Genomic DNA, 11,958 nt, shown 5'->3' with positions numbered 1-11,958 from the left:
CACATTTGCTATGAGAGGCATTGTCTCATAAGGGAAATATTGGACAATCAAATTAATGACTGCCTAGGCTTCAGGATGTCTTTTTACACTATATAAAGGTGGAAATTTACATTGGAAACGTTTGGTTTAGCTGTTATAAAAGTTTGGTTTTTTTAGTGCTGAAAATGCATTTTCAGCTCGCACTGTACACATTTGCTATGTGAGGCATTATCTCATAAGGGAAATACTGGACAATCAAATTAATGACTGCCCAGGCTTCAGGATGTCTTTTTACACTATATAAAGGTGGAAATTTACATTGGAAACGTTTGGTTTAGCTGTTATAAAAGTTTGTTTTTTTAGTGCTGAAAATGCATTTTCAGCTCGCACTGTACACATTTGCTATGTGAGGCATTATCTCATAAGGGAAATACTGGACAATCAAATTAATGACTTCCCAGGCTTCAGGATGCCTTTTTACACTCTATAAATGTGGAAATTTACATTGGAAACGTTTGGTTTAGCTGTTAATGAAGTTTCGTTTTTTTAGTGCTGAAAATTCATTGTCTGCTGGCGCTGTACACTTTTTCTAAGTGTTGCAATATCTCATGAAGGAAATACTGGACAATCAAATTAATGACTTTCCAGGCTTCAGGATGCCTTTCTACACTATATAAAGGTGGAAATTTACATTGGAAACGTTTGGTTTAGCTGTTATAAAAGTTTGGTTTTTTAGTGCTGTAAATGCATTTTCAGCTCGCGCTGTACACATTTGCTATGAGAGGCATTATCTCATAAGGGAAATATTGGCCAATCAAATTAATGACTGCCCAGGCTTCAGGATGTATTTTTACACTATATAAGGGTGGAAATTTACATTGGAAACGTTTAGTTTAGCTGTTAATGAAGTTTCGTTTTTTTAGTGCTGAAAATTCATTGTCTGCTGGCGCTGTACACTTTTTCTAAGTGTTGCAATATCTCATGAAGGAAATACTGGACAATCAAATTAATGACTTTCCAGGCTTCAGGATGCCTTTCTACACTATATAAAGGTGGAAATGTACATTGGAAACGTTTGGTTTAGCTGTTATAAAAGTTTGGTTTTTTAGTGCTGTAAATGCATTTTCATCTCGCGCTGTACACATTTGCTATGAGAGGCATTATCTCAGAAGGGAAATATTGGACAATCAAATTAATGACTGCCCAGGCTTCAGGATGTCTTTTTACACTATATAAAGGTGGAAATTTACATTGGAAACGTTTGGTTTAGCTGTTATAAAAGTTTGGTTTTTTTAGTGCTGAAAATGCATTTTCAGCTCGCACTGTACACATTTGCTGTGTGAGGCATTATCTCATAAGGGAAATACTGGACAATCAAATTAATGACTGCCCAGGCTTCAGGATGTCTTTTTACACTATATAAAGGTGGAAATTTACATTGGAAACGTTTGGTTTAGCTGTTATAAAAGTTTGGTTTTTTAGTGCTGAAAATGCATTTTCAGCTCGCACTGTACACATTTGCTATGTGAGGCATTATCTCATAAGGGAAATACTGGACAATCAAATTAATGACTTCCCAGGCTTCAGGATGCCTTTTTACACTCTATAAATGTGGAAATTTACATTGGAAACGTTTGGTTTAGCTGTTAATGAAGTTTCGTTTTTTTTAGTGCTGAAAATTCATTGTCTGCTGGCGCTGTACACTTTTTCTAAGTGTTGCAATATCTCATGAAGGAAATACTGGACAATCAAATTAATGACTTTCCAGGCTTCAGGATGCCTTTCTACACTATATAAAGGTGGAAATTTACATTGGAAACGTTTGGTTTAGCTGTTATAAAAGTTTGGTTTTTTAGTGCTGTAAATGCATTTTCAGCTCGCGCTGTACACATTTGCTATGAGAAGCATTATCTCATAAGGGAAATATTGGACAATCAAATTAATGACTGCCCAGGCTTCAGGATGTCTTTTTACACTATATAAGGGTGGAAATTTACATTGGAAACGTTTAGTTTAGCTGTTAATGAAGTTTCGTTTTTTTAGTGCTGAAAATTCATTGTCTGCTGGCGCTGTACACTTTTTCTAAGTGTTGCAATATCTCATGAAGGAAATACTGGACAATCAAATTAATGACTTTCCAGGCTTCAGGATGCCTTTCTACACTATATAAAGGTGGAAATTTACATTGGAAACGTTTAGTTTAGCTGTTAATGAAGTTTCGTTTTTTTAGTGCTGAAAATTCATTGTCTGCTGGCGCTGTACACTTTTTCTATGTGTTGCAATATCTCATGAAGGAAATACTGGACAATCAAATTAATTACTTTCCAGGCTTCAGGATGCCTTTCTACACTATATAAAGGTGGAAATGTACATTGGAAACGTTTGGTTTAGCTGTTATAAAAGTTTGGTTTTTTAGTGCTGTAAATGCATTTTCAGCTCGCGCTGTACACATTTGCTATGAGAGGCATTATCTCAGAAGGGAAATATTGGACAATCAAATTAATGACTGCCCAGGCTTCAGGATGTCTTTTTACACTATATAAAGGTGGAAATTTACATTGGAAACGTTTGGTTTAGCTGTTATAAAAGTTTGGTTTTTTTAGTGCTGAAAATGCATTTTCAGCTCGCACTGTACACATTTGCTGTGTGAGGCATTATCTCATAAGGGAAATACTGGACAATCAAATTAATGACTGCCCAGGCTTCAGGATGTCTTTTTACACTATATAAAGGTGGAAATTTACATTGGAAACGTTTGGTTTAGCTGTTATAAAAGTTTGGTTTTTTTAGTGCTGACAATGCATTTTCAGCTCGCACTGTCCACATTTGCTATGTGAGGCATTATCTCATAAGGGAAATACTGGACAATCAAATTAATGACTGCCCAGGCTTCAGGATGTCTTTTTACACTATATAAAGGTGGAAATTTACATTGGAAACGTTTGGTTTAGCTGTTATAAAAGTTTGTTTTTTTAGTGCTGTAAATGCATTTTCAGCTCGCGCTGTACACATTTGCTATGAGAGGCATTATCTCATAAGGGAAATATTGGACAATCAAATTAATGACTGCCCAGGCTTCAGGATGTCTTTTTACACTATATAAAGGTGGAAATATACATTGGAAACGTTTAGTTTAGCTGTTAATGAAGTTTCGTTTTTTTAGTGCTGAAAATTCATTGTCTGCTGGCGCTGTACACTTTTTCTAAGTGTTGCAATATCTCATGAAGGAAATACTGGACAATCAAATTAATGACTTTCCAGGCTTCAGGATGCCTTTCTACACTATATAAAGGTGGAAATGTACATTGGAAACGTTTGGTTTAGCTGTTATAAAAGTTTGGTTTTTTAGTGCTGTAAATGCATTTTCAGCTCGCGCTGTACACATTTGCTATGAGAGGCATTATCTCATAAGGGAAATATTAGACAATCAAATTAATGACTGCCCAGGCTTCAGGATGTCTTTTTACACTATATAAGGGTGGAAATTTACATCGGAAACGTTTAGTTTAGCTGTTAATGAAGTTTCGTTTTTTTAGTGCTGAAAATTCATTGTCTGCTGGCGCTGTACACTTTTTCTAAGTGTTGCAATATCTCATGAAGGAAATACTGGACAATCAAATTAATGACTTTCCAGGCTTCAGGATGCCTTTCTACACTATATAAAGGTGGAAATGTACATTGGAAACGTTTGGTTTAGCTGTTATAAAAGTTTGGTTTTTTAGTGCTGTAAATGCATTTTCAGCTCGCGCTGTACACATTTGCTATGAGAGGCATTATCTCAAAAGGGAAATATTGGACAATCAAATTAATGACTGCCCAGGCTTCAGGATGTCTTTTTACACTATATAAAGGTGGAAATTTACATTGGAAACGTTTGGTTTAGCTGTTATAAAAGTTTGGTTTTTTAGTGCTGTAAATGCATTTTCAGCTCGCACTGTACACATTTGCTATGAGAGGCATTATCTCATAAGGGAAATATTGGACAATCAAATTAATGACTGCCCAGGCTTCAGGATGTCTTTTTACACTATATAAAGGTGGAAATTTACATTGGAAACGTTTAGTTTAGCTGTTAATGAAGTTTCGTTTTTTTTAGTGCTGAAAATTCATTGTCTGCTGGCGCTGTACACTTTTTCTAAGTGTTGCAATATCTCATGAAGGAAATACTGGACAATCAAATTAATGACTTTCCAGGCTTCAGGATGCCTTTCTACACTATATAAAGGTGGAAATTTACATTGGAAACGTTTGGTTTAGCTGTTATAAAAGTTTGGTTTTTTAGTGCTGTAAATGCATTTTCAGCTCGCGCTGTACACATTTGCTATGAGAGGCATTATCTCATAAGGGAAATATTGGACAATCAAATTAATGACTGCCCAGGCTTCAGGATGTCTTTTTACACTATATAAAGGTGGAAATTTACATTGGAAACGTTTGGTTTAGCTGTTATAAAAGTTTGGTTTTTTAGTGCTGTAAATGCATTTTCAGCTCGCGCTGTACACATTTGCTACGAGAGGCATTATCTCATAAGGGAAATATTGGACAATCAAATTAATGGCTGCCCAGGCTTCAGGATGTCTTTTTACTCTATATAAAGTTGGAAATTTACATTGGAAACGTTTAGTTTAGCTGTTAATGAAGTTTCGTTTTTTTAGTGCTGAAAATTCATTGTCTGCTGGCGCTGTACACTTTTTCTAAGTGTTGCAATATCTCATGAAGGAAATACTGGACAATCAAATCAATGACTTTCCAGGCTTCAGGATGCCTTTCTACACTATATAAAGGTGGAAATGTACATTGGAAACGTTTGGTTTAGCTGTTATAAAAGTTTGTTTTTTTAGTGCTGAAAATGCATTTTCAGCTCGCGCTGTACACATTTGCTATGAGAGGCATTGTCTCATAAGGGAAATATTGGACAATCAAATTAATGACTGCCTAGGCTTCAGGATGTCTTTTTACACTATATAAAGGTGGAAATTTACATTGGAAACGTTTGGTTTAGCTGTTATAAAAGTTTGGTTTTTTTAGTGCTGAAAATGCATTTTCAGCTCGCACTGTACACATTTGCTATGTGAGGCATTATCTCATAAGGGAAATACTGGACAATCAAATTAATGACTGCCCAGGCTTCAGGATGTCTTTTTACACTATATAAAGGTGGAAATTTACATTGGAAACGTTTGGTTTAGCTGTTATAAAAGTTTGTTTTTTTAGTGCTGAAAATGCATTTTCAGCTCGCACTGTACACATTTGCTATGTGAGGCATTATCTCATAAGGGAAATACTGGACAATCAAATTAATGACTTCCCAGGCTTCAGGATGCCTTTTTACACTCTATAAATGTGGAAATTTACATTGGAAACGTTTGGTTTAGCTGTTAATGAAGTTTCGTTTTTTTAGTGCTGAAAATTCATTGTCTGCTGGCGCTGTACACTTTTTCTAAGTGTTGCAATATCTCATGAAGGAAATACTGGACAATCAAATTAATGACTTTCCAGGCTTCAGGATGCCTTTCTACACTATATAAAGGTGGAAATTTACATTGGAAACGTTTGGTTTAGCTGTTATAAAAGTTTGGTTTTTTAGTGCTGTAAATGCATTTTCAGCTCGCGCTGTACACATTTGCTATGAGAGGCATTATCTCATAAGGGAAATATTGGACAATCAAATTAATGACTGCCCAGGCTTCAGGATGTATTTTTACACTATATAAGGGTGGAAATTTACATTGGAAACGTTTAGTTTAGCTGTTAATGAAGTTTCGTTTTTTTAGTGCTGAAAATTCATTGTCTGCTGGCGCTGTACACTTTTTCTAAGTGTTGCAATATCTCATGAAGGAAATACTGGACAATCAAATTAATGACTTTCCAGGCTTCAGGATGCCTTTCTACACTATATAAAGGTGGAAATGTACATTGGAAACGTTTGGTTTAGCTGTTATAAAAGTTTGGTTTTTTAGTGCTGTAAATGCATTTTCATCTCGCGCTGTACACATTTGCTATGAGAGGCATTATCTCAGAAGGGAAATATTGGACAATCAAATTAATGACTGCCCAGGCTTCAGGATGTCTTTTTACACTATATAAAGGTGGAAATTTACATTGGAAACGTTTGGTTTAGCTGTTATAAAAGTTTGGTTTTTTTAGTGCTGAAAATGCATTTTCAGCTCGCACTGTACACATTTGCTGTGTGAGGCATTATCTCATGAAGGAAATACTGGACAATCAAATTAATGACTGCCCAGGCTTCAGGATGTCGTTTTACACTATATAAAGGTGGAAATTTACATTGGAAACGTTTGGTTTAGCTGTTATAAAAGTTTGGTTTTTTAGTGCTGAAAATGCATTTTCAGCTCGCACTGTACACATTTGCTATGTGAGGCATTATCTCATAAGGGAAATACTGGACAATCAAATTAATGACTTCCCAGGCTTCAGGATGCCTTTTTACACTCTATAAATGTGGAAATTTACATTGGAAACGTTTGGTTTAGCTGTTAATGAAGTTTCGTTTTTTTAGTGCTGAAAATTCATTGTCTGCTGGCGCTGTACACTTTTTCTAAGTGTTGCAATATCTCATGAAGGAAATACTGGACAATCAAATTAATGACTTTCCAGGCTTCAGGATGCCTTTCTACACTATATAAAGGTGGAAATTTACATTGGAAACGTTTGGTTTAGCTGTTATAAAAGTTTGGTTTTTTAGTGCTGTAAATGCATTTTCAGCTCGCGCTGTACACATTTGCTATGAGAAGCATTATCTCATAAGGGAAATATTGGACAATCAAATTAATGACTGCCCAGGCTTCAGGATGTCTTTTTACACTATATAAGGGTGGAAATTTACATTGGAAACGTTTAGTTTAGCTGTTAATGAAGTTTCGTTTTTTTAGTGCTGAAAATTCATTGTCTGCTGGCGCTGTACACTTTTTCTAAGTGTTGCAATATCTCATGAAGGAAATACTGGACAATCAAATTAATGACTTTCCAGGCTTCAGGATGCCTTTCTACACTATATAAAGGTGGAAATTTACATTGGAAACGTTTAGTTTAGCTGTTAATGAAGTTTCGTTTTTTTAGTGCTGAAAATTCATTGTCTGCTGGCGCTGTACACTTTTTCTATGTGTTGCAATATCTCATGAAGGAAATACTGGACAATCAAATTAATTACTTTCCAGGCTTCAGGATGCCTTTCTACACTATATAAAGGTGGAAATGTACATTGGAAACGTTTGGTTTAGCTGTTATAAAAGTTTGGTTTTTTAGTGCTGTAAATGCATTTTCAGCTCGCGCTGTACACATTTGCTATGAGAGGCATTATCTCAGAAGGGAAATATTGGACAATCAAATTAATGACTGCCCAGGCTTCAAGGATGTCTTTTTACACTATATAAAGGTGGAAATTTACATTGGAAACGTTTGGTTTAGCTGTTATAAAAGTTTGGTTTTTTTAGTGCTGAAAATGCATTTTCAGCTCGCACTGTACACATTTGCTGTGTGAGGCATTATCTCATAAGGGAAATACTGGACAATCAAATTAATGACTGCCCAGGCTTCAGGATGTCTTTTTACACTATATAAAGGTGGAAATTTACATTGGAAACGTTTGGTTTAGCTGTTATAAAAGTTTGGTTTTTTTAGTGCTGAAAATGCATTTTCAGCTCGCACTGTCCACATTTGCTATGTGAGGCATTATCTCATAAGGGAAATACTGGACAATCAAATTAATGACTGCCCAGGCTTCAGGATGTCTTTTTACACTATATAAAGGTGGAAATTTACATTGGAAACGTTTGGTTTAGCTGTTATAAAAGTTTGTTTTTTTAGTGCTGTAAATGCATTTTCAGCTCGCGCTGTACACATTTGCTATGAGAGGCATTATCTCATAAGGGAAATATTGGACAATCAAATTAATGACTGCCCAGGCTTCAGGATGTCTTTTTACACTATATAAAGGTGGAAATATACATTGGAAACGTTTAGTTTAGCTGTTAATGAAGTTTCGTTTTTTTAGTGCTGAAAATTCATTGTCTGCTGGCGCTGTACACTTTTTCTAAGTGTTGCAATATCTCATGAAGGAAATACTGGACAATCAAATTAATGACTTTCCAGGCTTCAGGATGCCTTTCTACACTATATAAAGGTGGAAATGTACATTGGAAACGTTTGGTTTAGCTGTTATAAAAGTTTGGTTTTTTAGTGCTGTAAATGCATTTTCAGCTCGCGCTGTACACATTTGCTATGAGAGGCATTATCTCATAAGGGAAATATTAGACAATCAAATTAATGACTGCCCAGGCTTCAGGATGTCTTTTTACACTATATAAGGGTGGAAATTTACATCGGAAACGTTTAGTTTAGCTGTTAATGAAGTTTCGTTTTTTTAGTGCTGAAAATTCATTGTCTGCTGGCGCTGTACACTTTTTCTAAGTGTTGCAATATCTCATGAAGGAAATACTGGACAATCAAATTAATGACTTTCCAGGCTTCAGGATGCCTTTCTACACTATATAAAGGTGGAAATGTACATTGGAAACGTTTGGTTTAGCTGTTATAAAAGTTTGGTTTTTTAGTGCTGTGAATGCATTTTCAGCTCGCGCTGTACACATTTGCTATGAGAGGCATTATCTCAAAAGGGAAATATTGGACAATCAAATTAATGACTGCCCAGGCTTCAGGATGTCTTTTTACACTATATAAAGGTGGAAATTTACATTGGAAACGTTTGGTTTAGCTGTTATAAAAGTTTGGTTTTTTAGTGCTGAAAATGCATTTTCAGCTCGCACTGTACACATTTGCTACGTGAGGCATTATCTCATAAGGGAAATACTGGACAATCAAATTAATGACTTCCCAGGCTTCAGGATGCCTTTTTACACTCTATAAATGTGGAAATTTACATTGGAAACGTTTGGTTTAGCTGTTAATGAAGTTTCGTTTTTTTAGTGCTGAAAATTCATTGTCTGCTGGCGCTGTACACTTTTTCTAAGTGTTGCAATATCTCATGAAGGAAATACTGGACAATCAAATTAATGACTTTCCAGGCTTCAGGATGCCTTTCTACACTATATAAAGGTGGAAATTTACATTGGAAACGTTTGGTTTAGCTGTTATAAAAGTTTGGTTTTTTAGTGCTGTAAATGCATTTTCAGCTCGCGCTGTACACATTTGCTATGAGAGGCATTATCTCATAAGGGAAATATTGGACAATCAAATTAATGACTGCCCAGGCTTCAGGATGTCTTTTTACACTATATAAAGGTGGAAATTTACATTGGAAACGTTTAGTTTAGCTGTTAATGAAGTTTCGTTTTTTTTAGTGCTGAAAATTCATTGTCTGCTGGCGCTGTACACTTTTTCTAAGTGTTGCAATATCTCATGAAGGAAATACTGGACAATCAAATTAATGACTTTCCAGGCTTCAGGATGCCTTTCTACACTATATAAAGGTGGAAATTTACATTGGAAACGTTTGGTTTAGCTGTTATAAAAGTTTGGTTTTTTAGTGCTGTAAATGCATTTTCAGCTCGCGCTGTACACATTTGCTATGAGAGGCATTATCTCATAAGGGAAATATTGGACAATCAAATTAATGACTGCCCAGGCTTCAGGATGTCTTTTTACACTATATAAAGGTGGAAATTTACATTGGAAACGTTTGGTTTAGCTGTTATAAAAGTTTGGTTTTTTAGTGCTGTAAATGCATTTTCAGCTCGCGCTGTACACATTTGCTATGAGAGGCATTATCTCATAAGGGAAATATTGGACAATCAAATTAATGGCTGCCCAGGCTTCAGGATGTCTTTTTACTCTATATAAAGTTGGAAATTTACATTGGAAACGTTTAGTTTAGCTGTTAATGAAGTTTCGTTTTTTTAGTGCTGAAAATTCATTGTCTGCTGGCGCTGTACACTTTTTCTAAGTGTTGCAATATCTCATGAAGGAAATACTGGACAATCAAATCAATGACTTTCCAGGCTTCAGGATGCCTTTCTACACTATATAAAGGTGGAAATGTACATTGGAAACGTTTGGTTTAGCTGTTATAAAAGTTTGTTTTTTTAGTGCTGAAAATGCATTTTCAGCTCGCGCTGTACACATTTGCTATGAGAGGCATTGTCTCATAAGGGAAATATTGGACAATCAAATTAATGACTGCCTAGGCTTCAGGATGTCTTTTTACAATATATAAAGGTGGAAATTTACATTGGAAACGTTTGGTTTAGCTGTTATAAAAGTTTGGTTTTTTTAGTGCTGAAAATGCATTTTCAGCTCGCACTGTACACATTTGCTATGTGAGGCATTATCTCATAAGGGAAATACTGGACAATCAAATTAATGACTGCCCAGGCTTCAGGATGTCTTTTTACACTATATAAAGGTGGAAATTTACATTGGAAACGTTTGGTTTAGCTGTTATAAAAGTTTGTTTTTTTAGTGCTGAAAATGCATTTTCAGCTCGCACTGTACACATTTGCTATGTGAGGCATTATCTCATAAGGGAAATACTGGACAATCAAATTAATGACTTCCCAGGCTTCAGGATGCCTTTTTACACTCTATAAATGTGGAAATTTACATTGGAAACGTTTGGTTTAGCTGTTAATGAAGTTTCGTTTTTTTAGTGCTGAAAATTCATTGTCTGCTGGCGCTGTACACTTTTTCTAAGTGTTGCAATATCTCATGAAGGAAATACTGGACAATCAAATTAATGACTTTCCAGGCTTCAGGATGCCTTTCTACACTATATAAAGGTGGAAATTTACATTGGAAACGTTTGGTTTAGCTGTTATAAAAGTTTGGTTTTTTAGTGCTGTAAATGCATTTTCAGCTCGCGCTGTACACATTTGCTATGAGAGGCATTATCTCATAAGGGAAATATTGGACAATCAAATTAATGACTGCCCAGGCTTCAGGATGTCTTTTTACACTATATAAAGGTGGAAATTTACATTGGAAACGTTTGGTTTAGCTGTTATAAAAGTTTCTTTTTTTTAGTGCTGAAAATGCATTTTCAGCTCGCACTGTACACATTTGCTATGTGAGGCATTATCTCATAAGGGAAATACTGGACAATCAAATTAATGACTGCCCAGGCTTCAGGATGTCTTTTTACACTATCTAAAGGTGGAAATTTACATTGGAAACGTTTGGTTTAGCTGTTATAAAAGTTTGGTTTTTTAGTGCTGAAAATGCATTTTCAGCTCGCACTGTACACATTTGCTATGTGAGGCATTATCTCATAAGGGAAATACTGGACAATCAAATTAATGACTTCCCAGGTTTCAGGATGCCTTTTTACACTCTATAAATGTGGAAATTTACATTGGAAACGTTTGGTTTAGCTGTTAATGAAGTTTCGTTTTTTTAGTGCTGAAAATTCATTGTCTGCTGGCGCTGTACACTTTTTCTAAGTGTTGCAATATCTCATGAAGGAAATACTGGACAATCAAATTAATGACTTTCCAGGCTTCATGATGCCTTTCTACACTATATAAAGGTGGAAATTTACATTGGAAACGTTTGGTTTAGCTGTTATAAAAGTTTGTTTTTTTAGTGCTGTAAATGCATTTTCAGCTCGCGCTGTACACATTTGCTATGAGAGGCATTATCTCATAAGGGAAATATTGGACAATCAAATTAATGACTGCCCAGGCTTCAGGATGTCTTTTTACACTATATAAAGGTGGAAATTTACATTGGAAACGTTTGGTTTAGCTGTTATAAAAGTTTGGTTTTTTAGTGCTGAAAATGCATTTTCAGCTCGCACTGTACACATTTGCTATGTGAGGCATTATCTCATAAGGGAAATACTGGACAATCAAATTAATGACTTCCCAGGCTTCAGGATGCCTTTTTACACTCTATAAATGTGGAAATTTACATTGGAAACGTTTGGTTTAGCTGTTAATGAAGTTTCGTTTTTTTAGTGCTGAAAATTCATTGTCTGCTGGCGCTGTACACTTTTTCTAAGTGTTG

This window comes from Idiotropiscis lumnitzeri, unplaced genomic scaffold (genome assembly GCF_059441095.1).
Source record: "Idiotropiscis lumnitzeri isolate Australia: NSW breed Sydney's pygmy pipehorse unplaced genomic scaffold, RoL_Ilum_1.0 HiC_scaffold_57, whole genome shotgun sequence".
Lineage (NCBI taxonomy): Eukaryota > Metazoa > Chordata > Actinopteri > Syngnathiformes > Syngnathidae > Idiotropiscis > Idiotropiscis lumnitzeri.
The sequence above is the reverse complement of the archived record's forward strand: the minus strand, read 5'-3'. Positions refer to the sequence as shown.